Here is a 25,521-nt window from a genome sequence, read left to right on the forward strand (position 1 = left end):
TTTAGTGGCCCAAAAGCTTTTTTTTTTTCTTTCTTTTTGTAATTAAGAATGAAGTATTTAATTGAAAAACCCATGTTATTCCACTCAAACACATTTAACATTTTATCAAATTAAAGCAGAAAAAAAAAAGTTTTATTATGAAGTGAAAATTTACAGGTAAAAACGAGGTAAAATTATGTGTTCTTGCACAAAGTACACATAGAAAAAATCAATATACATTTTTTGTATAGGCCTATGGGACCAGACAATGATATGAATCACAATTATTCAAATATCTCAGCAGTGAAAAAAGATACAATGTAAATAGGGTACCCTACCTAAATTTTTGTATTATTGTCCCCATTGTACAAAATCAGAGGTAGAAAATTAGGAACGCAATACAGGAAAACTTTGAAATAGAGGGTCTTAACAATTGTATTAATGATTTTTCAAATTTTTTTAAAATCACTGTATTTTTCAATATGAAAAATTATGTTTGGTATAGATGAATTTAAAAATGTGAAATTTATCACAGGGAAATTCTGTTATTAAAATTTTCAATCCATCCTCTTCAATGAGTGTACATTCTAACGTTAGACCAACATGACAGCAAATCAGCATTAACATAACATTTTTAAATACGTAAGTTAGAACTTAGAGAATATTTGTGTGGCTCCAAAACTAACAAGGCAAGTGCCATGTGTCTCGCCCATATTGACGTAGAAGAAATTGCTTTTCTAAATCCTGCAAGTTCATTGACCTCACCTATGACCTTTGACCTTGTGGTGAACTTCAACTCCCCAAAGGACATTTACCGTTTCAGCGAAGTTTGGTCACAAACGGACTGATGGAAAAAAAGTTATGAGCCATGGCCTAATCGAAATGCGTCGTAAAAACTTAGCATTGGGCCCTAAAAGTTCGTTGACCCCTGTCTGTGACCTTTGACCTTGTCTTGAACTTCATCTCCCAAAGGGACATCTACCATCAGTTTGGTCACAAACGGACATACAATGTATATAGGGATCAAAATTAAAGTTATAATCGAAACGCGCGGTAAAAGCTTAAGATTGGGCCCTAAAAGTTTGCTGACCAAGGTCTGTGTCCTTTGACCTTGTGATGACCTTCAATTCCCCAAGGGACATCTACTTGTACCATCCAAGTTTGGTCACAAACGGACATAGGGGAGAGCGGGGAGAAGTGGGAGATTATTTCAAGTTCGCCGATTTTCTCCTTATATCTTTTTATAGAAGAGATGATTACATTTCCTTTCGGGCTTGCATGAAGGTTCATATGGTAGGTTACATAAAGAGCCATAAGCTGGGGGTGGCACTGTTCTCAGTTTTTCTGCAGTTAATGAAAAGAAAAAACCTTATTTTGGGAGAGAAGTTGACCCACCCGTGGGTAAAGTGGGACAACGGCAAGGGAGAAATGGGACGGTGGGGGTAAAGTGGGACATCCTATAGAAATGCCAAAGTTGGAAGGCGTAATGAAACATTGGTAATGAAAACAGTACGTCAAACATGCTTTAAAATGAATGATCTTTATTATTATCTTTATAATTGGTCTTTTCATTTCCTTTTCAGAGTACATGTACATCAACTGTGAATTTGGGTAATAAATATTGTTTTGATTCATGCAACTTTCATCTTAATATGTCTGTTTGTTTTGTATGAATTCCAAATACATGTGGAAATGGTATTATGAGGGACAAATGGGACGTTGTCCCAACTGTCCCTCACATGACTTACAATACACATACAGTGTAAGTATAGGACTGCAGTATCCATGAAGGCATATTTGTCAAAAACAAGTTATATTAGTTGCATATATTAATAAGGCTCACCACCAGCTTAAATTGTGCCCTTGAAATCATGAATACAATGACAACAGGTTAATTAACCTGATTTCGAAAAAATATCATATTTTGGGGAAATTTTTCAATAGCAATTTATACTTAATTAGAATTTGCCAAATTGCATGGCTTTTTTAGTGTGATGCATGGTTGCTACGGGCTTATTGTAGATATACACTATAAGCCAAACAAATAATTGCCGATTTGTTGAACAGTTTTCAAATTCAGAGAACGTGTCCCACTTGACCCGCGTCCCAACTCACCCCGCTCTCCCCTACAGACGTACATGTATGGGGATCAAAAGTTATGAGCCATAATCGAAATGCGCCGTAAAAACTTAACATTGGGCCCTAAAAGTTTATTAACCACTGTCTGTGACCTTTGACCTTGTGGTGACCTTGAACTCCCAAAGGGACATCTATGTACCATCCAACAGTCAAGTTTGGTCACAGACATCTCACTGGATCAAAAGTTTTGAGCCATAATAAAAACATGAACATTGATGGGCCCGGCCTAAAAGTTTGTTGACCCGGCCCTGTTTGTGACCTTTGACCTTGTGGTGACCTTCAAATCCCAAAGGGTCCATCTACCATCCAAGTTTGGTCACAAACGGACATCACATTATGACAAAAGTTGATGTAATATAATCGAAACGCGCCGTAAAAACTTAACATTGGGTTCTAAAGTTCATTGACCCCTGCCTGCGACCTTTGTCCTTGAGGTGACCTTCATGTTAGCTAAACTGTGTAACTTTGTATGACCACTCTTCCCTCCAAGTTTGATTGAAATTGAAGTCATCAGTCCTCCGTTTAGCACACGGATGGACGACGCTTCATCATGAATATTCATCATCTACTTGCATCATATATACCATCGGTACGTACAAGGGCCTATTAACCGTGAAATACACGATTTATATTATTTCCGTCAGCGTTTTACATTTCCCGGCTAAACTGAACCCTTTTTCCATCTCCCGGCGAGACGTTTTTACATTCCCCGTTGATGCAATTTTTCGAGATTCTATTCCCCGGCGATACGATTTTACATCCTCTTTTGGCACCTATCCAGCGTTTATATGGCCAATGGGCACTTTAATCTTACTGCCTGATGTCTGATGAATATTCATGATGAAGTGGGACGGGTGCCCGAAACAGTGCTTACCCGGACGTAGACCCGGACGTCGACGGACAGACGCCGCGCAGCTAGCGATCCCTGGCCCTATTATTTAACCTCCTTGCACAAATTGGGATCGACAAAAATGCCAAAAATACCCTCAGCAGTTAAAATTAACCGGGTTAATAACTGCAGAAAATATATACCACACCACTCCTACATGTATGACTATGAGATTGTTGGTCAGCCTGCTGAGAAAAAGAGGGCGACTCCGTCTATACTCACCATGTCTTTGTAGTGTCGGAGGGTCTTCCTCATACTAGTGGCAGTGTATCCTGCAGGCTGCACTATCCCACAGCCCTGTCGTGCTTCGCACTATTCTTCGCACGGTCTGGTCGAGTACAATGTGCTGTACAATGAGGAGAAATTACACGTACGCTAAACGCGAAACCAACGCGATTTAACGCAAAATGGCAGACACGACTTTTTTTTCTGAACAACGAAAGTTTCTGTCTGTTCGTCCGATGAAGCATCACCATAATCACATGTACATGAAATGGACGGATGTTGCTACTGCATTGAATCAGTCAAACACTCATTTGGCCATTTTCAACGGATTGCCGACTGACAGCCGTAGTACCTGCCAAATATATAGAGGACGGCGAATCGTATGTGTAATGTATGTGTGCTAGAAGCTGACGATCGTGGTATGATGATACGTACAGTACTAGAATTGCAGCAGTGCACGACGTACACACGTGCATACTTACTTCGCATTGCGCGCGCGTTGCATTTTGCATTGCCCCATATCAACTCTACCACAGAAAACTTGACCAGCAAGAAAGGTCTATACACAGAGTTGTGTGTAGCACGATTTTGCGTTGTTATGTTATCTTAATTACTATAACAAAAACATTTTTTTTTATGCTTCGGTAAATGGTCGTGACTGCTTGTTCGTATAGCTACTTGCACCTTCATTTTCATCTTCTTCAAGAGAGTAACTTGAAAATGGCCTGATTTCAGAAAACGTTTGCTTCTTCATATAGAAGGTATCACTAGCATTCCTGCTTAGTACCGTGGTATAGTTGCTGGTTTGTTTGTTTAATTGTTTTCACCCAGGTACAGATGATCCAGTTCATATGGTCTGTCATAATATTAGGGCAACGTACCAAGAAATCATGCAAGTGCGGTGATAATTACAAGAAATAAGGAAGTTATGCATGACTTGTACAGCACACATGCATCGACATACATGTGTATAGGCCTACAATATTATTGATGTCTTATTAGACATTGCTTTTACGACTTTCATAAGAATACAGAGACTTTATATTTCGAATATCAAGGAAGAGAGTGTGTCTGAAAGATTTCAGAGCTGTCATCGTTGTAGGATTATATTTATGATTTTTTTTTTTTTTTTAGATTATCATCTGGATAATCTGATGTCCTTGTTCAACTGAAATACTGCACTGCAAAAATGTAGGTGTTAAATATGAAACACCGAGCTAGTGTTGAATATCTGGTTCTCATTGTTGTGTTGATGAATTAAAATCATTGTCACCTTAAATATAAAACTTATTTTAAAACAGCTAATTAGCTCCTGTTCTTCTTCTTGATTTCAAACTGCAAAAAGACGAACAAGAGCTTCCTGATCGATACAGTACTTGATTTTTGGAAAAAAAAAAAATGTGAACACATTTACCACAGTAACACCAGTTGGTGTTGTCCCCGACACTGCGCGGGTGTATTAAAATTAACACCAGCGAATATCACCAGCTAGTATACAGTGAAAAGTAACACCACACAGAGTGCTGTCAGGTGAACACAAATTATTATCAACACCATCACAGCATACACTTGGTCGGTGTTAGATTTAACACCCGTCGTATTAAATCCAACACCAATCTTATTGCAGTGTGAGAGAAAATAAAATAGAAGATGCTAAATGGCCGTTATGTAAACGAAACAATCAAGTTCAAGTGTTTAATATCATCCAGCGGTGCTCTGTGCCTCGAATGTGGAAACAGAATACAAAGCTCTGTAGTAAACAATAATATTCAATTCAATAGTTTCTTTTTTTAGAAATACATGATATACACAACGGTCATGGCGGTACATGTGTCAGTTTGACTCTCATCCAGCTGGAAAGGACAGTTCGTTGAACACAATAAGATATTGTATGAAGTATTGTGTGAAGTATGGTGTTATAAATGTAATATGAGAGATAAACAATGCAAACTGAAATAATTCTGCTCACTAAATTGAATATAATTATCACAATATACATTTTAGCACCCCCCCCCCTCCTTCCTGCAAGTGTCGGGAGGACCGCATATGTTCCCTAAATCTCCGACATTGTATCGCGGTGCATTAAATACCAACCATGCAATGCATTATTTCTCTGACACGATTCATGGTATACTATATATTGAATAATCCTATTTCCACAGGCAAAAGAGAGCTACAACGTTGGTAGCAGAGTATGTACACCTTTGTCTTTCACACTTGTACGATAAATTAAAAAATCTGAGTATAATATACACTAAAATTCATACGGCGTTTCTCGGAATGGTATGAGAGAATTTCACTGTTTTGATAAACCTTGTTTATTTGGTGCTTCCACTATAGTCTCGATTCAAAGAGACAAGATTCAGTACATGGACAATTAACATAATTGAAAGTGCAATTAAATCAAATTTCGCAAGCAGATTTTAGGCGACTACTGATTTACATATTGTTAAATTGACAGAGTCATTTATATATGTATATACAACCACTTATCTTCTGAAGCTGAATTGTGGTCACAGTACTTTGTCATACAATGAGAGCAAATCACCATCAGAACAGAGGATGTTTGTGTCTATCTTCACTAAAACATGTAAGAAACCCTGCTGGAAAAAAAAAAAAAAAAAAAAACACCGTCCCAAAGTGTGAGCCACAATGTGAAACACAGTGTGAACACATTGTGAACACACCACTTTTAAATTCGAACATTTTAACATTGGAAAGACATTGTGAATCATCTTTCCACCGTGTGAATCATCAGTTCACAGTGTGGGACGTGACTTTGTAAATCTCCGCGAAAAAAACCACAGCGCATGTAATCATCTTCATAATATTATTATAGATTCGAGCGTTTTCACACAGTCGGCTCTGTTAATACCAGTCCTTGTTACCACACTGTTAGACAATGCGCTCATTCCTGCTATGGGGAGTATAGGCCTATCGATGTTATACAAAGTCCTTGAACGGAGAGGTTCTCGGTAAGCATCCTTGTTCATGACCGCAAACAATTTCCAATTCGATGAATCAGACATTTGATATATATTGAAAATGTTTCGGCAGATAACTGCGAAACTAGTTATTCGCGACGCTTCAGTGGTTTATTTTGTGTCATGTAAAATATGATAATCATAAAAATGGCGTTAATAAATGAAGAGTGTTATTGCTAAATGTACTAAGCGTTATTTTAAACGTTTCAAAGAAAGTCCATCATCAGATAGAGCGAAATCAAACCTTTCTAGCATTGCCTCTCACTTGTGAAATAACAAGAAATGATTTTAAAAATCCTTTATTCTCTTATTTTCTTTGTTTTTTAGCAGCTTTAATCATAATGCTATATGTCATTTTCGATTCGCAGGATACCTGGCCCAAAACTATTAAAACACCTTAGAACCATTTTTCCCTTTTATTATGACTTTCAATTTCAATTTCAATTTCAATTTATTTTCATATTAACTCTCGATGAAAAAAATACATCAAATATAACAAAATTAAATGAAGTACATGATATCAAGCTGAAGACATACATAAAATATTGCAAATATATAAAACATATAGTGGTCGAGCTATGAGGTTTGGAATCTGCGTGTGAAAAAATGCTAAAGAAATATAAGGAACCTACTTAAAAGCGAGCTTGGATATGTTGAGTGTAGGTCCCAATTAAAATCGAGTTAAAGATTAAGATGGGGAGCACGGGTACAACAATGACCGAAACATAGAGAAAAAAAGTACAATTATACAGTTATAGCAAATTCTTCTCAAATGCAGATTTTGGGTCGGATAAGCCACATGCTGTAGGCGGATGAACCATTGTCGTTCTGGCAATAATAACAATATGACTCAATATATAATAACAATGATACGGTTTAGAAAGTATTAGAAATTTATACATTGCGTGTATTTAAGGAGGGAACACATGGCTGCAAATTTCCCCCCCCCCCAAAAAAAAGACATTCAACAACCAGTTACAGGGCAGAGAAAATTGAAATACCAGCTGTTACCTCGCCCAACTGTCTTAAAGAAGGAAGAATATACAATGGGTCATAAACACAGTGACATAATTTGAGGGCACAAACAGCTGGTTTAACATGACAACTATTCTGGAGTACAGTACAGCGGGATAGTCCTGTACAGCACAAAACAGATTTCAATGAGCTGAATTAATGTAATTATTCAATAGATACTGTCTTAATTTGCATTTAAAGGATGATAGTGAAAAACAACCTGTGAGTTCAGAGGGGAGATCGTTCCAGTATTTCGGTCCCGCATATACATAGTTGTTTTCATTGCGAAAATTGTTCGAGTACGTGGAAGGTGATAAGCGTCCCGTTGGCGGGTGGGATAATTGTGAACTGAGTAGTTTCTTTTGAACATGTGAAGAAAAACATCAGGAAGATCATTCGTGGAGTATTTATACATAAAAATACATAGGTTGTAATCAAACAAGTCAGTTAATTTCAAAATTTTATTCTTGTGAAAAAATTCATAAGTATGAGATAGATATCCGGCGTTATTGATAATTCTGATGGCGCGTTTTCGGAGAAGAAAAAGCGAATCAAGCAAAGATATGGACGAATTTCCCCATGCAAGAATTCCATACCAGAGGTAAGGGGAAATCATTGTTGAGTATATAATTTGTAATATATGTATGGGGAAAAATATTTCAGCTTAATTATTTAAAATTCCTTTGTTTCTGGACAAAATTTTACTTAAATAATTAATATGGGTTTTCCAGGATAGATCACTATCAATGTAAAGTCCTAGAAACTTGATACTTGATATTTTTGAAGCGCCATGAGCACTGAAAAGTGGACCTGTGCGCTATACAAGTAGCCACTATTATTATTATTATTATTATTATTACTATCTACCTGGTTTAAATTGATACCATTGATCTTAACATAATCAGGAACAGAGTGCAGAGAATTGTTGAACAGCATATAATGCGTCTTATCAATATTTAATGACAACTTATTTGCGTAGATCCAGGACTGAACAAGTTTCAGTTCATTGTTTAACATATGTATAAGCGTGTTTGAGTTACGATGTGAAAGAAAGAAATTTGTGTCGTCAGCAAAGCATATGAAAGAGAGAATCTGAGACGAATTTTGGAGGTTGTTTATGTATGTGGAGGTCGTTTATGTATATCTGTATGTGATGTATGTGGAGGTCGTTTGTGACTTGACTGAATTACCTCTATGAAGTTAAAATACATGTCAAGTGGTACCCCAACCATTATTTTTTTCTGCACTCAAATCCACATTTACAAGATACTGATATACTGTAAAATATTATATCATTTGCTCTCTCTCTCTCTCTCTCTCTCTTTCTGTAAACTGTTAAAAGTGACAAGGTTTTAATGAAATCACACACATGCGGGTTCACACACGTCTTGGTCTCCATAGGATTACCAAAAGGTAGCCTAGCTACCACCATTATCATTTGTCACTTCACTCTATTTAGGCTGATTCCTTCGACAATGATAGTCCGCGTCAAATCATTAAAGAAATGCATCTCTAATTTGCCTCCCCCCCAAAAAAAAACAAACAAACAAACAAACAAACAAACAAACAAACAAAAAATATATATATACGTATACTCTCTCTCTTTCTCTCTCTCTCTCTCTATTATATATATATATATATATATATATATATATATATATATATATATGTATATAATATCACTCTACTCTCTACAAGTCATACTCATGTAATTCACTCCAGCATCGTGTCGATCACTGCCATTAGCTCGTACTGGTACTCTTCGAACCACTGCAGGATAGCTGTTTTACCACGGGGTCATCCGACGAGCTCGACACCAAAGAGTCAGACGGCCCATAGGCTAGACATTGAAAACGTCCATATAGTCATACACCCACGAATCATTCAGCCCACAAGCCAGACATCATGTGCAAAAGGCCCACTGGCTATAGCAACTAAAGTTAAATGGGATGGATCCCACGAGCTCGACTCCCACGAGTCATACGGCTCACGAGCTTGACATTGGTTTAAAAAAAAAAAATCCAAGAGGCATACAAAGTACACCACGAGTCATAATTTATAGCCAACATGTCACAGGGCCTACGTCCCACGAGACACAGCCCTACAATTAGGTCGACAATAGACAAATAATATCCATGATTCCGACAGTATAAGGAAAACATGGCCCACGAGTCAGACATAAACCAAAAAAAAAGCCATCAGGACCGTGACACTGCGTACATTAAGCCCCAAATGATATACTAATTGCATTATATTCCTTATGTAAATTAAGCCCCACGAGAGCTCGTGGTCTTATCTTAGTTGATATAAAGCTCATGGGCTTGAATTGGTGTCTAGCTCGGGGGCTGTGTAACTCCACGAAGTAGAGCTCGTAAGCTGTATGACTTGTGGATATCTAAATCGTTTACGTGCACCCTAACGCCCCATCAGGTTCTATTCTACTTTAAGTTACTTTTAAATCACGTTCTCGTCTACAAAAGTGTATGTCCTCGGTTAGTCTCGGCTCATGCGTTGTACCATCGAGTGTATTGCTTTTCCTGCCCTATCCACTCCCATTTCAAGTCCAAGTCCTATTCACCAAATGTTACTTATGCATGGTTTCCGTCCGCGTCATTCGAGTTGCTGTCATCCTATGCTCCATTACCTGTAGAAAAAAAAAAAGAAAGTAACTTCTTCCGCTCTACTACTATTGACATTGTGAACACAATCTTTTTTTTTTACACAAAATATACTGCTGTAGCACTCAATTTGTTTGGGACAGAGCATAAATTTTCATTGGAAAGAGACTCTCTGTATGTATGAAATTAACCACCGTATAGTTAGTATGCATTGTCTAAAACAGATAAAAGAGTTTCATGTGCCCTAGCTCAGATTGACACTCTTTTTTAAACAACTTAATTGGCAACCAATAAGGAATTTTATGACACATTTCATTTTTTTTTTTTTTTGGGGGGGGGGGGGGGGGTAGTACTCAAGCAAGCATTCTTCACTTTGGTAATTTTGAGCAATAGTTACCAGACTTTCAAGTAGCAGATGGATGCATGCAAAATTATTTGGCATCATTTTGTGATCATTGTCCTAATGGCTAGTGGGCTCAGTTTGAATTGCCAGTAAGGACAAGTGGAAATAGTATCTATGTTTCATTTATCAATCGAATACAAATCACACTCTGACAGACACGGTATCTTCGGTGAAATTACGGGGCTAATCAAAAAGATACAAGCTTATAGTATCCAGACCTAATGGAAGGAAAAATACGAGGCACTCGGTGAATGTGATAGGATGCCTACAGTTTGCAATAGCGCATGATGGATTTCGTGAGAATCTAGATGTTTTGGCCCTCAGTACCACATGGGGATCATAATTTTGTACCTTAAATAAAGGTAACTCTGCCACGCCCACTCCTGGGAATGATTAATGCATTTCCTGCATTTCAAAGGGACAACAAGGTCGATTTTATTACTGGCCAGGCACTCAACTAAAAACTTCACCCTAAAATGTACACACAATAATATATACGAGCATTTTATTTTACTTACTTCCTCTCGACTATTGTGCTGCAGCTTCGGGTGCCAAATCTTGATCATGATTTGCATTCCCATCCAGTAACTGATCTTGCTCATTTGGGTTGTGATCATCCCGTGCTCGGTCAACTGTAAGGGGGAAAAAAGTAACAAACGCAAACAGAAAAACTGACCAGAATGAATATTATTTATTTGTGAAAAATTGAGCAAAGAAAATGGGATTCCATCGGGATGAATCCCATTTTCTTTGCTCAATTTTTCACTGAAAAAAAAAAGTGGTAACATCTTCCACTCTACAGGTAGACTTGTTCAAGCGTTAAGAGAGTGTGCATTGCATTTACACCCATTAACATACGAATATTTTATCTCTGTAAAATACTAAAGAGGAAGTAGTATGTGCCAATTGAGGAGATTGAAACATTCTTTTCCAAAAATGGCTTAATTGACAACAATATTGATATGCAGTTTAATTCAACTCTGCATTTCCTTTTATACTCCTGGACTTTACATCTCAAAAAAAAAAAAAAAAAATGAAGGGGCGGATCAAGGGGCGAAAAAAAAAATCCTCGTTCCACTTCCGGGTTTCATCGGCTAACGAGCACAAAATAAAAATGTTCCAGGTTTCAAAGAATAAGGGGCTTCAGCGCAATTTTCTAGCAAAAATAAAAATAAAAAAAGTAAAGGGGCGCGCACGCCGATTTTCATTTTTTTCCCCTTCATTTTATTTCTCTTATTAAAAAATATCAATAACAATAATAAAGGGGGCGCGCGACAAAGGTGCGTCCCCTCCTGATTCCGGCACTGGAATGAAAGATAATGAGTACGGGGTTAGTGGTTCCTCCCGGGTCTAACCCTTATATCTATAAATCTGTATCTTTCCCCTCATATACAATGTAGGCCTATACACACAAGTTCAAGAGAGTACTAAGTGCTTGATGTACCTCCTCTCGGCTCTTGCTGCACTGCATCAACGGGAGCAATATCTCTCATTTCCTGGTTATTGTTTACACCTCCATTCTGCAAAGGATCCTGCTGGTTCGGGTTGTCGGCATTAACTGGATGTAAATAAAAGAGAAGGTGACTCCCGCTCTTCCATGTCTACTGTAGTAACTTGCAAAATATATTCACTTTTCTCGCATGATAATAATAATAATAAACCGTATTTATATGGCGCATATCACAAAAATAGATTAATGTCTCTATGCACACTGAAGGAAGAAACTAACAGAAATTAGGAAAATAGACATGTGAGAGAGAGAGAGGAGGCAAAACAAGTTGAAAAGTGACAGAGCTTTGACAAACATTGTATAGTGTTAAACCTAATCCACGGACATGTTAAAGAGATATGTTTTCAACAAACGCTTAAAATCATCTACTGTGTTGGTTTGCTTGAGATACGTGGGTAATTTGTTCCATAACTCTGCTGCTGCCAGTTGAAAAGATCTTGCGCCATAAAACTGTGTTGATATTGTGGGGGTGTACAACAGATCTGATTCTTGCGCCATAAAACTGTGTTGATATTGTGGGGGTGTACAACAAGAAAAGAGCACTTGACTTGCCTCTTTCAGAAGGCAGGGGAAATAGTACAGTAATATTTCGAGGGAACGTGGACTTAGAAAGATGACATTTTGTAGGATTGTCGTTACATTTTCTTTATTTTCTTCTAGAATGTATACATCACAAACTAATATAGTCTTTTCATCCAGAATTGACTGCACTGCAACTTCCTGAGAAATTAATGACTTTTCAACGGATTGTCATATTTTTCTAAAACTTTCACTGATGATTGAGTTCTGCTGATATTGCTGCAATAACTTTATCCATACTTAAGGTGAACTTGTCCTTAACAGGAGTTATGACGACAGATAATGTATTTTCATAAATAAGTCCTCTCAAACTCGATGCTTTACCACCAAGAAGTATAATAGTATAATTTCGTAAACGACAGAGGTCGAATATCTCCTTTGTATTTCCATAATCAAATAGTTTATATGGATTGTGCAAAATAAAAGGAATGCCAGGTAAAAGAACCCTTGTTCTTGACAAGCTTAATAAGAACTTCCATCACGTAAAGAGAGTTATACAGTTATTAGAATCCTATTTGCAGCATCACTTTGCATGATATATGATGAACAGAAAGTTACTTCGATTTAAAAGACTGTCATCTTATTTAAAATTCACTTATTTCACAGAATAATGATTACATCTCTGCAATGGCACATTAGTTTTGTTTTCCTGAAGCTTTTCAATATTGTTAAAAGAAAGAAACGAAATGAATATAAATCAAGCCCTCCAACAAACATTTCTTCAAATGAGATCGCAATAGAATGAATGGGAACTAAAAATTGAACTCTTTCCACAGACAGGTTTTAGCAGTAGTATATTGATATACGTCTGTTGCGACACAAATTGTCGCCCCCTGAAACAGGCGACAAATAGTGCATGAAGCAGACGGCACAAATTGTCGCCCGCCCTCGAGGCACATTTTGGGGGGTAATATCATTCTTGACATAGTCATTGAAATACCAACACATAATCTACATGGCTACATCCATACAAACAAGCCGTGTAAAAAGTCACGATGAGGTTTCAAGGAAGTGTGTATGTGCGCGCGCACATTTGATTTGATTTGATTTGATTTATTCATTCTACGGATGGCATCATTTACAATTTTTTTCAACATAATCAAAACATAATAATATATACAAATATGAAGCTCGTTACAGCTAGTTTCAACAATTTCAACAATTTTGATTACAAATACATTTGTGACACATTACAGTAGGCCTACATGTGTAATGAATTACCATACAGAACGGTCGCCAATGATAAGCTATAAACTTGACCCTTTGGCAACCGATGATACAATACGTTAATGCAATAAGAGAAGGGGGGTCCAACATGATGCTCGTGGATAAGGGGGATAACAGGAGAGACAGAAGGAGCAAGAAAGAGAGGATGATAGACACCTTCCGATATCAGGCTTACTAGATCAAACTCACAATGAATACATGATTATAGATTACAGTATAATGTATTCACCTTTAACGCACAAATAGACATGATACAGTGTTGCTATTGTAGTCCGTTCATACTTGTGTGTGTGTGTGTCATTGCATATTATGGAAGAATGCACACGTATACACACAAACAATTACTACCACTATACAACTACCACACATGCACACAGTTTCCACTTAATAATTGTATTATTATAACTCCAAACACACACACAACTATAGCGCAAACGCATACACAAGTCACATATAGTATGCACCTACAAGTCATACACAACACATACCATGCAGCCCCCCCCCCCCAACACACACACACACACACACACACACACACACACACACACACACACACACACACACACTACACGCATATTACTTACCAGTCATACCCACCCCACCCAAGCATGACACCGGAGCAAGCACCCCAACCACACAGGTCATAGTGCATGGCCGACAACATTTTGTGCAGCTACGTTTCATTTCGCCAGCACTACTTGTCGCCATCGAGATCAAAATTGGGAACTGCACAAGCAGCACAATTTGTCGCTAGGCGACAAATTATGCAGGGGAGACAATTTGTGCCGTAACATACGTTACCTAAATTTTGGTTCCATTTGGCAGGTATGCGTTAGAGCCTGCAATACCCTTTGAGCAAAACATATCAAACTTCCAATACTTATTATGTATCATCTCCTTCGTAGGTTGTCTTTCCTTTGTCATCTTAATGTCCTCTTTTGTATCATCTTTTATCATAATTACCAACATGAAATATTTGATTTGATTTGATTTTGATTTGATTTGATTTATTGGTTCCTGCATTATTGCTTATGCAGATACATACACATATATCATATACACTGTTGGTACCATACATCATTATATCATTATAACATCCATTCTTGCAGTTGAGATATAAAGATAAGGGATTGTAAGGGTCGAAATAAAAAAAAAAAAGATGGTGGACACGCACAGACTAAGAATAGCGTAGAAAGACATTACCTTTCAATTTCTTTCTCAATGTGTAGATATAGACGATAAGACCCACAGTGAGGAAAACAAATAGCAGCCATAGTACCATCATTGAATATGTAAGGGGTGTATGTCCATTAGTCTCTGCAGGATATTTTAAAAGAGGTAAAGGCAAATAAGTGTGAAATAAAACGCTTTCGATTTGGTCGAATATGACGTCAACTATAATCATCCTAGATCATATTATTTTATTGCTTTTAAGCAGTGTTGTTGATGCTATCACCACTTCATTCTGCAATGATGCTGTTATATTGGTATTTGATTTTGATTTATGTTTCCTTTTAAGGCACAAGACATGTGCTTGATGTTAAACCAGGATCACTATGAATACTATACCATTACTGCAGTATACACGATGTATATCCATAACGTGATAGAGGTTTCATGCCCCTTGGTACAAGTGTCAAGTATAACAGTGTGTTGTACTGTGTCTTGTAGTTTACAAACTATTCAAAACCGATGCTTTCTCTTTCTATCTTCCATCCTTCGCACATTACGCATGATTATTGTAGTATACGCAGACTCACGAATACGCACCTTCCTCTCCTCCTCTTTCGTTACAATTATATTCTATATTTGTATTTTCGTTGTCTTTTACTCCAGACGTCCAGCTTTATTTTCTGTAACAAAATTCATTATTTAATTCACATTTCAAAGATATTAATAACGAAAAGACAATGGGTAAACGGAAGCATTTTGATGCAAATAACTTAACCTTTTTTAGAAGACCGCACTTTTTTCAGACCCTGAGATTTCCGAATTCATTTCTGGCTGAGATGGAACTGTCATCTTGTTGCTGTTCCCTGTAGTCTTACAGTTCTCGCAAGTTGTCATGACAACGCCTTCATGAGATGTTGGACTGGCCTGGTAGGACAATGATGAGGCAGTTGGAGATACTGTAGTTGGTCCACGTGACGTCGTTTCCTGTTCTGAAATGATGCTTTCACAAACAGTGTCTGATGTCGCTCTACAGATATTCCTCACTCGTTCGTTTATTCCACATTCCGAGCACTCGTGGCACATCGTGCATCGATTATACGTTGATATGTAATGCTTATAAGGGCAGACTTCACATCTGCAGGTGCGGAGAAGAAAGGCAAACAAAGGAAATAGTAAAGATATACTAATTTATCTTTCATAATGTATACGAGGCCACGTATCTAGACTGGGCAGTTATTTAGTCGTATCTATCACAAGCTTTTGGAAATCGTCCTCATACCGCATCTTATCTTGCTTATTGCACAACAAACCAAAGCAATTCCAAACAAATAGGCCATTTATGAAAGGGTCAGGGGATCTAAAGTAGACATGGAACTGCTGATTATCTCACGCGCCCTCATTTGCCAATGCAGGTTCCAGCATTAAAAAAAATATATATATATATAATAATAATAACAATAATAACAATAATAACAATAATGATAATAATGATAATTATTATAATAATGACAATAATAACGAGAAAAAGGAGGAAACCAGCATGAACTAGCGAGCAAAATAATGGTGGTTTCGTTCGTTTCTTTTTCTTTTTAACATTTGTTTGGTTTGGCTATGTTCTGCTTGCTTGTGTTTTTTTTTTCATAAACTCTAAAGGGGATGCTGAGGACACCTTCTCTTTATCAACGTAAGATACCTGCTAGAACAAACACAGTATTCCACAATGTCAAAAACAGTGTGAAACAGTGTGAAGTGTTCGATCCACATTTAAATTCGAGCGTTTTAACATCGTGGAGGCATTGTGAATCATCAGTTCACAGTGTGAAACAAAACACAAGGTAGTCTTTGTAAACACTCTTTTAAAAACCATGCAGACAACAGTGGGAATAGTCTTTACACTGTAAAATCGTCTTCTTGTACTGTCCAATTTGTTTACAGAGCCGAATGCGTAAACACATTCTGAATACTGGAATATATTGTGTAACACTGTGTTCTTCTCAGCAGGGATGTTTTGATAGTATGCCTTCCTACAACAATAATGTCTGAAAAGGGGCGGTGAGAAAAGTTTGTTTTACGGTCAAGTGATAGTCTCCATTAATATAATTCTCACGTGCTTGTCTGGTCCTCAATGTCACTGGTGCATTGTGCTATCTTCAGCTGCCCCGGCGGACAGGGTGCCACACCCGTCACGCCATTCGGGCACTCAGAACCCTCGTTGTACGTCATCTCCGAGTCAAACTCACAAGCCGACTGCTGTTGAGTGATTTAGAGGAAAAATGCAAATCTTTGCAAGATGATTAAAGACTATTATTCCTCACGTCTTTTACTGTCGAAATACATTCAAACTATTTTGCTTCCGTGCCAATGTGCAAGGCTACTTTCAGTCAACGGTGCTCAGAGTGGTCATCAAGAGCAAAAAAAAAAAAAAAAAAAAAAAAAAAGAGTTTAAGGTTGTTACAATGAAACCACCCCTTGTTCAACGTGACATCATTCAACCGCAGGTGTCCCTGAAATTGGTGATATAGTGTAGGTCCCTACTAGAAGAATACAATGATAATTGGAGTTTCACATTGTCAATGTTAACACGGAACTGTAATTCGCGCATTTGTAGCGATCACATTACGCAAATTAGATAAGATGATGTAATCTCTCCATAACTTTCCTATTGTTTTGTAAATATAGATTTAAAAAAATCTGATTGTTGCTGCCTGCCCTGCAACTACCACTGCCGACCTTTTAAAATCCATTATTTCAACGATATCGTAGAACACCACAACACCTCCATGTAAAGAACTCTCTCTCTCTTATTTTATTGGCAGCAATGATGCTAGAATGCCTGTGTAGGTCAAGTTCACTCCTGCAAGCCTCGATCGTCTCATATTGTATCTATAGTTTGCACGACATACACAATAAACGACGGTGACTCTCTGCAAGGTACCCTATTGTAACAGTGCAAAATTCCATTACATTAATTTTGTCAAATATTTGAATTCATTTTAGTTTTTACCTTCAGTTCTCTTTAAACTACCCTCCCATTGTGTTTAAGCTTGTAACCCCCCCCCCCACACACACACACACACACACACGCATCCTTAACCGTGCAGGTATTTCCATTTTTGATAATGTACTTGTGGTGTGAGTGAGAAACATCTTTGAACAAACAATCCGACCAGCAACCGTGTGTTATGCTTCGGAACATTCTGTTTATTTCTCATAATGCCCTCAATGTGAAATTGCCCTTGAGACCTGTCATATTGTAGTGCGGAGCCCCACAAGCAGCGGAGGTAATTTCATCGATTTCTAATTGTGGTGTTACCACGAGATTCTTTATCATAAAGACTATATATTACATATAACATATTTCTGAACAGATAAAGGAACCAGTGCAGTGTATAAATGCACAGACTGTATACGTTAATATCTTGAATTGCCCTGTATTCTGTCATTTCCCATGAATGTCATGATGCCTCAACGCGAAATTGCCCTTTTTTGCGGGGGGGGGGGGGGCGTGAAACACTACGTTGGGCACAAACAGTAGTGAGCTTTTCCGATACAAGAGATTCTCAGGTGAACTTTAACCCCACAGACGACGAGCAAAGTTGCCTAGAGAGTTTGTATGCAATCTCTGTGATGTCAATACTAAATACATGGCTAGTGTACTGTGTGTGACGAGTATGTAAAGCTAGACGCCATACGCCATTTGAGTGGCGTCAGCACTATTATAGATGATTATAATATTAAGAAAAGATTTCTTACGTCTACCGCTGCTCTCTCATGGCGTCGCGATGAGGTCTGGTGGAACGAATGACAAGGAATGAGATGAAATCACAGTAAGATATGTTAAGCAAGATCAAGTTAAATCGCATTGTAATCGAGACGTGACAAGGATTATTATGGTGTTACTCCAAACTCATTATAAACGTGTTCCACATGTTCTCTCTCCTTTTCTCTGCAAAAAAATGTCTGCAGACTAAGTCAAATTTGTCATAAAAATAGACGTGTGTCATTTTGAAAGCTTCGTTATCTTTTATTCAGCTTAAAGACAAAACTTTGTGATTAATAGTGCAGTATAGAGTGACACTCGTGAAAGCAGGAATATTTTGCTAGTTTCCTAAAACAATGTAAAAGGAATTGAACAAACTACCCATGCCAGATGTCATCAAATCTGCATATGCAGTTCACAGTTTGAAGAAATGAATGTTGAAAAAGTATCTTTTCTCAGTTTGACGATTTAAAATATCCTAAACCGGCATGTGTTTGTACGATGTCTATTGTACGCGCTGTGATATACTATAGTAGTTGAATCATGACAGCGTATTCAAATATCTTTTACCTGTTTGATATTAACAATAGGAAATATTGACACTAATGATAATGATAATGATGATAAAAAATACTACTACTACTATATACTACCACCACCACCACTACTACTATCATTACTACTACCATGACTACTGCTAATAATGATAATGATGGTGATATTGTTATCATTACCATTATTATCATTATCATCATCAACATCATTATTATTGTCAGACAACTGGTAGGCCTGTATAAACAAAGAGATAGAATTACGGTACATTAAAGATGCGGTACATTAAAGATACGGTACATTAAAGATAAAGACATTGAAAAAAAATGCCTTTATCAATGAAATTGAAACACATTCATTTACACAATAAAAACAAACAGCATGAACCCATCTATAAGAACAAATAAAACTCTAAAAACACAAACAAAAAACATGTCACAAGAGTTACACACTTTCAAGATTGATTTTCATGCCGTATTGTAACAAGGACAACAAGCAACATGCTGATTAATGCAAAGTATGTGTAAACGTGCGTTAACTAACTTTTTTTGTATGATTGTGGTTACAATTTGGTGCAGGTCGATAGAAGATAGACTTTGAAATATATTTCCCATGGCACATGCAAGGAGGACGGGCGTTATCTTCTATTTTGACAGAAGACTTGATGTCATAGTGTGACTCCATTGATATCATACGTTGATACAAATTATCAATTAGGCTTGAATTACTGCTTTTACTGCTTTCAGATTGATTTATGTAACAGTATAAACATTAGATGCGCGATTACAGATCGTAAATTTATACCATTTGTTTTGGTAACTGATAGCTGTGCGCAACATGAAAAAGACACTCATGTGCAAGGATTGACAACGATTACACCGGTGGACAGTGCAGGGGCCACGGAACGTTCTCCGTGTCCGTCAGCGTGTGTTGGATGTGCAAGGATAATATTCCTTCATGTACTTGCATATTAATATATAAAACGCTGTCTTTAATTATGTATTTAGTTAGTGTGTATGTGTACATGTAAGTACATGTCTTCGCATGGATAGTTATGCATGCATATTCATTTATTCACCCATTAAATTACGTGAAAGGTGGAGTACTCACCAATTTAAATGGCATGCCTCTACAAACTAGGAAAACACACATCAGAAGCATACGGTAGATAGCAGGCTTACCTAATTCCACCATATTTCGGTCGGTATTTTTTATTTTCTCTCTCTCTGTAATTAAAGAAAATGAAAAGGTTATCGACCAACAAAGTCACTTCAAGTAATGTAGTGAACAAAATGATGAGTGCGAAATGACAAGTGGTTACTTTCACGTCGGGGACATTGTCGGGGCATTACAATAATTATTCAATGTAATCGTTGTTTGTTTTAACGGCTAAAACTATCAGACTAAGGGCTGTTTTTCAGTGGGTCCGTATATGAGTTTACAGCATAGAAAACACACAATATGATATATAATAATTCAATTCAAATAGAGTATACATGAAATGTCTCTGCCGACTACATACAGGATAACACGTCAGGAGCACACTGATAAGACTAGTAAAGAGACTTACCCAATTCAGCAATGATTAAGTTGTAGTTTTTTGTTTTTGTTTTTCTCTGTGTATAGTTGGAGAAATTCAAAAAGGTTATTATTGAACAACACAATAAACCACTCTAATTGTATAGTGGACACAACGATGCGGCTTCGGACGAATGGTGTGGTCCCAGCAAACGAGAACCTATGCGACTCGACGTATGCTACTCACACTACTATTGCTGCCAAACGTGGTTAGATGTGGACCCCTATATACTCCATGTCATTAAACAACACTCGACTATAGTTGAGACAGCACTTATGCTCTCGCATACCTTGGCGGTCTAGTTTTACCTTTATGCTGAATGAAAACCGGAGTTCAAATCTAGCAGAACTTTGCACGCAAAACACCTTTTATGTTTATGTCGATGTGTTAACACGCAACCCTAAAATGTATGAGCAAAAACAAATGAAATCACGACATTTAGGCCTATACTTACCGCAAATGCAATGTAGCGAACTAAAATGTTAAAAAGCTTTGAACTTTGTATATTTGTCATTGAGACAGACTCAATAGCTTCGTGCTTTGACGAGTGAAGGAATGTTTGCAGTTTATGCGTTGACAATATAGACTCATTCATGCGATATATCATTATATGTACATTTGCGTTCTTAGTGGGGGTTCAGATGAGAACAATCTGTATGCTACCGGGACTGTTCTATTCAATGTTGCAGAAGACTGTTCTGAAAGTTCAGTGATAAAGGATGTTTTGTGAAGAGTGGCAACCCTTGATGTACAAAAGGCATAACATTTGACCATTTCATCCGTTTAAAGGGGGTGACTAGTAACTGATCAGTGGGAATGCTGGGGGATGATTGTTCCAATCCTTGTGGGATTCATTTAAGAGTACATTATATATCTATTGTTGTGTGAAAATAATTTGCTTCAGAATGGTCTCATATTCAAGTAATGTGCAGTTTAATTTTCCAGGTTAGCATGCCTGTACAGTGACGGGGCGATCGTTAACGGTCAGTTAACGGCAAGGATTGGAACAATCATCCCCAGCATTCCCACTGCCAGGGGGATTCCCACTGATCAGTTACTAGCCATCCCCTTTAAATAAGCTGCACCTCACTGGGGTCGACGAATTATCAATCAAATGGTTCACTAGATGTGCGCGCACACACACACACACACACAACACACACACACACACACTGACGCTCTTTGTCCAGAGTGTGAAAAATGGCTTGCGCCAAATTGAAAGAAGATGGAAAATTCAGGCAGCAGTCCAAATAAGTGTTCTATTCAAACAAATTGCTCTTTTGCTCACAATTTTGATTATGTTATGCTAGTTTAGGAATTTTCTGGAGATTTTTTTGTCATGTTTTAAATGATTCCATTGTGTTATGGAAGGTTGATTAACAACATCAAGATCTTTTAAGCACAGTTATCACAAATCATGCACAGACATATCGAACCCACATGCCAGTCACTCAGTCAAGAAGAAAAGTACAAGATCAATGTATTCTCAGATCATTCAATCAATACAATCAATCCAATCAATCAATCATTCAATCAATCAAGCAACAAGCAAGCAATCAATCATTCATTCAATCAGTCAATTAATCAATCAATCAATCAGTCAGTCAGTCACAATTGTATGCATGTTTTATAAAAAACTGGCAGATCGACATAGGGAATATCATCCCCCCCCCCCCCTGGCTTAAAGGCTGGTTAATGTTTGAAAAAAATGATTCATTTGTTAGTTTATTCGTTCAATCAGCCGATTGATTATTTCAATGACTGAAAAGTGATTAATTGATTATTGGGTTGATTCACTGATCGATTGAACGACTCAATGACTGACTAAGTGATATATCGGTTGATGTATTGACGGGTTGATTGATTGATTGAATGATTGATTAATTGGTCAGTCAATTGATTGATTAATGGGATGAATGACTTGAATGTTGATTAATTTGGTACCACTACCGCATTAATGAATAACTGGCATATGGTACTGATGTGTCCGTGTATTGTGAAAACTGTGCTTTAAAAATCTTGAAGTAATTACAGACTCTAATTTTCACCAATTGATTTAGAAATAAAATCATTAAATTTACGATAAAGCTGACAAAAAAATCTCAGACTATCATAACATAATCAGAGCTTTAAGCTCTGATAAAGGAGCAATTTGTTTGAATGGGAACACTAATTGGATTGCTGGCTGAATTTTCCATCTTCTTTCAATTTGGCGCAAGTCATTTTTCACACTCTGGACAAAGAGCGTCAGTGTTCAGCCAAGCGTGAGCAAAAATTTGTTTTGTTGATTGCACTTGATAGATGAGACTATTCGGCATCCATAAATATGAAAAAATCTTCCAAAGATTTTGAAATGTAATTTAGACAATTTTTTTTCACAAATGTTTCGTGTTTTTTTGTGTTTTTTTTTTTTTTTTTTTTTGATACGCCCTGTATAGGGCCAGGTTAGTTTCCAATCTGACGCACTAGCCACATATTCCTTGCAATGATTATGACAAAAATAAACAATTTTCACACCTATTTCATACAAAGATAAACCATCCTCTTGTTAAGTGGCACTTGGTATTACCTACAGAAAAAGACACTATCCATAGACACCACCACGAAGCCATCAGCCAGCTTTCATTACTTAAAGGCTTCATGTGGTGCAAGGTGCAGGGAAAGGGGATGGTAATAGGGAAAGGATAAAATGTCAATGGCTACTGTTGCTATCACTGCTGCTGTTAACGCCCAATAGCATCACCACGGTTGTCATCCTTGTCATCGCCGACGTCGTCGCCGTCACCGTCACCGTCACCGTCGTCGGAGCTGTCCTGGGCCAGGTGGTCACCCAGTCAAAGGGTCCGGCACAGTAAGTGGTGGTCACTCCTGGCGCGATAGGTATAGTTCTGTTACTCCGTGTAGAGAACACAAACGTCAAAATCGACCACTAATGTCAAAATTACCACAAATGTCAAAATTTCCATTTTCACTGCAAATGCCATAACGCGTCAACCACAAATGTCAAAACTCATTGCTTGCATTGAAATAATGAAAAATAGTGAATCATACTATAATTTGATCAACGTTTGTCTGTTAAGGGAGGTGGAAAGAATCTTTTCCCACCTCCCTGGTCTGTCTGTCCATCTGTCGGTTAAAAAAAAAAAAAAAAATGGGATGAAACTTGGTGAGTGGATGAAGGTTGACCCCAGAATTACCCGCAAATGTCATAACGCGTCAACTGGAAATGTCAAAACCCATTGATTGCATTATAATAATAGTGTACATAGTACTTAGTCATGTACTTGTGATGACACCAAAATTTCTGAGTTCGCTCGCATCATATTTTTACTACTGACTTAATAACTTAACTTTTGTGGTAGCTCTTCTTTTGTTTTGCCCAGTTCGGTGGCGTACCATGGGTCGACGGATATGGGGGTGGTATCCCCAATCTGTTAAAATGATTTTTATAAGAGAAATAAATAAACTTTAAACATGATGACTTGTATGAATTGCCTGATAATGATACCTGGAGACAGTTTAAAATACTTTTGTACTTTGATAGAGAATGTTATTATGGTCTGAAAAATACGTATAAATATTTTAAGCCATTTCAAGTCAAAAGAATCAAAGATTACGGCCAATAGCCTAGAAATCTAAAAGGCATGTTTTTCATTAGATTAGGCAAATGGTATTCAATTCGAGTGACTGCAGTCATGATTATATCGTATAATAAGGCAAATAGGCCGTACAAAAGATGGCGCTGTGTAGTTAATGCCACGCAAGATGAAATCGGATAGACGATTTCTCACGTCTTTTGTTTGCTTGTTTGTTTGTTTGTTTGTTTTTTAAACCTCGATTTGTTTTCGCATGGGGCTTAAATGTTGATTGTATTACAAGGGACTTTACTGAGTAAGTTATGTGAGAAACCGACTTTCGTTCACTTCTGATGTGCATTTTGCCTGCCTGTGTGTCGCAGTGTTTGCTGCGTGTGGATATTATGGAGCCAGAAAGTCAATTCGGAGTTCCACTTCGTACATGAGCAGAAAAAAAGTCATTCGTACAAGAGGTGTGTGTGGTTTTCAAATTCACTGGAATAAGTAATCATGATGTAACAATTTATTCATGCAATCCTTATAAATGCTGCTTGCCAGCACATCCACCTGACAGCAAAAGTTGTATTTGGCAATTTCAATAGAGATTGCTAATACATTCGATGAAAAGTAATGAACTGGATGCTTTCCCAAGTGTTCATGGACGGATCATCACTCTATAGTCATCTGAACCATGGTGTACGCAAGTCCGGAAGTTGGACCCCGTTTACAGTGCGAAGCTCGGCCGTGGCCGAGCCGCGGCCGAGCCCAGCCCCGCTTCAGTGTAAACGCGCAAAAGGCCAAATGCGAGGCCAAAATTGGCCTCGCATTTGGCCTCGCTCTGGAGGTGGTCTCGGCCGCGGCCGAGCCGCGGCCGAGCCCTGCCTCTTCTTGGTGTAAACGCAAACTGGGCCAAATGCGCGGCCAATTTAAGTCTGGCTTCCAGACCCTCTGCCCGTACTATTTCGCTATTCACGATATTAACCCCCTCAACGTGGAAAACTAGTATAGTTTAAGGTGGTTTTGTCCTGCAAAGGATTTTTCCTTCGGCAAAGGCCTTTGCCCGAACGGCGACTTCGTCGCCACGGAATCCAGTTGGCAAAGGGTCTGAAAACCAGGCTATACCAAATTGCGTTTGTTTACAAGCAGAGCGCCACTACGACAAAGTATTGAAAGGTTTGAATTAAAAGCGCGGCCGAGCCCAGCAGTGTAAACGGACAAAATTGCGAGGCTCGGCCGCGCAATTGAGGCCGGGCTCGGCCGCGGCCGAGCAGCGGCCGAGCCCGGTCCCGCACTGTAAACGGGGTCTTGGAAGCCA

Source organism: Diadema setosum, chromosome 20 (genome assembly GCF_964275005.1).
Source record: "Diadema setosum chromosome 20, eeDiaSeto1, whole genome shotgun sequence".
NCBI lineage: Eukaryota > Metazoa > Echinodermata > Echinoidea > Diadematoida > Diadematidae > Diadema > Diadema setosum.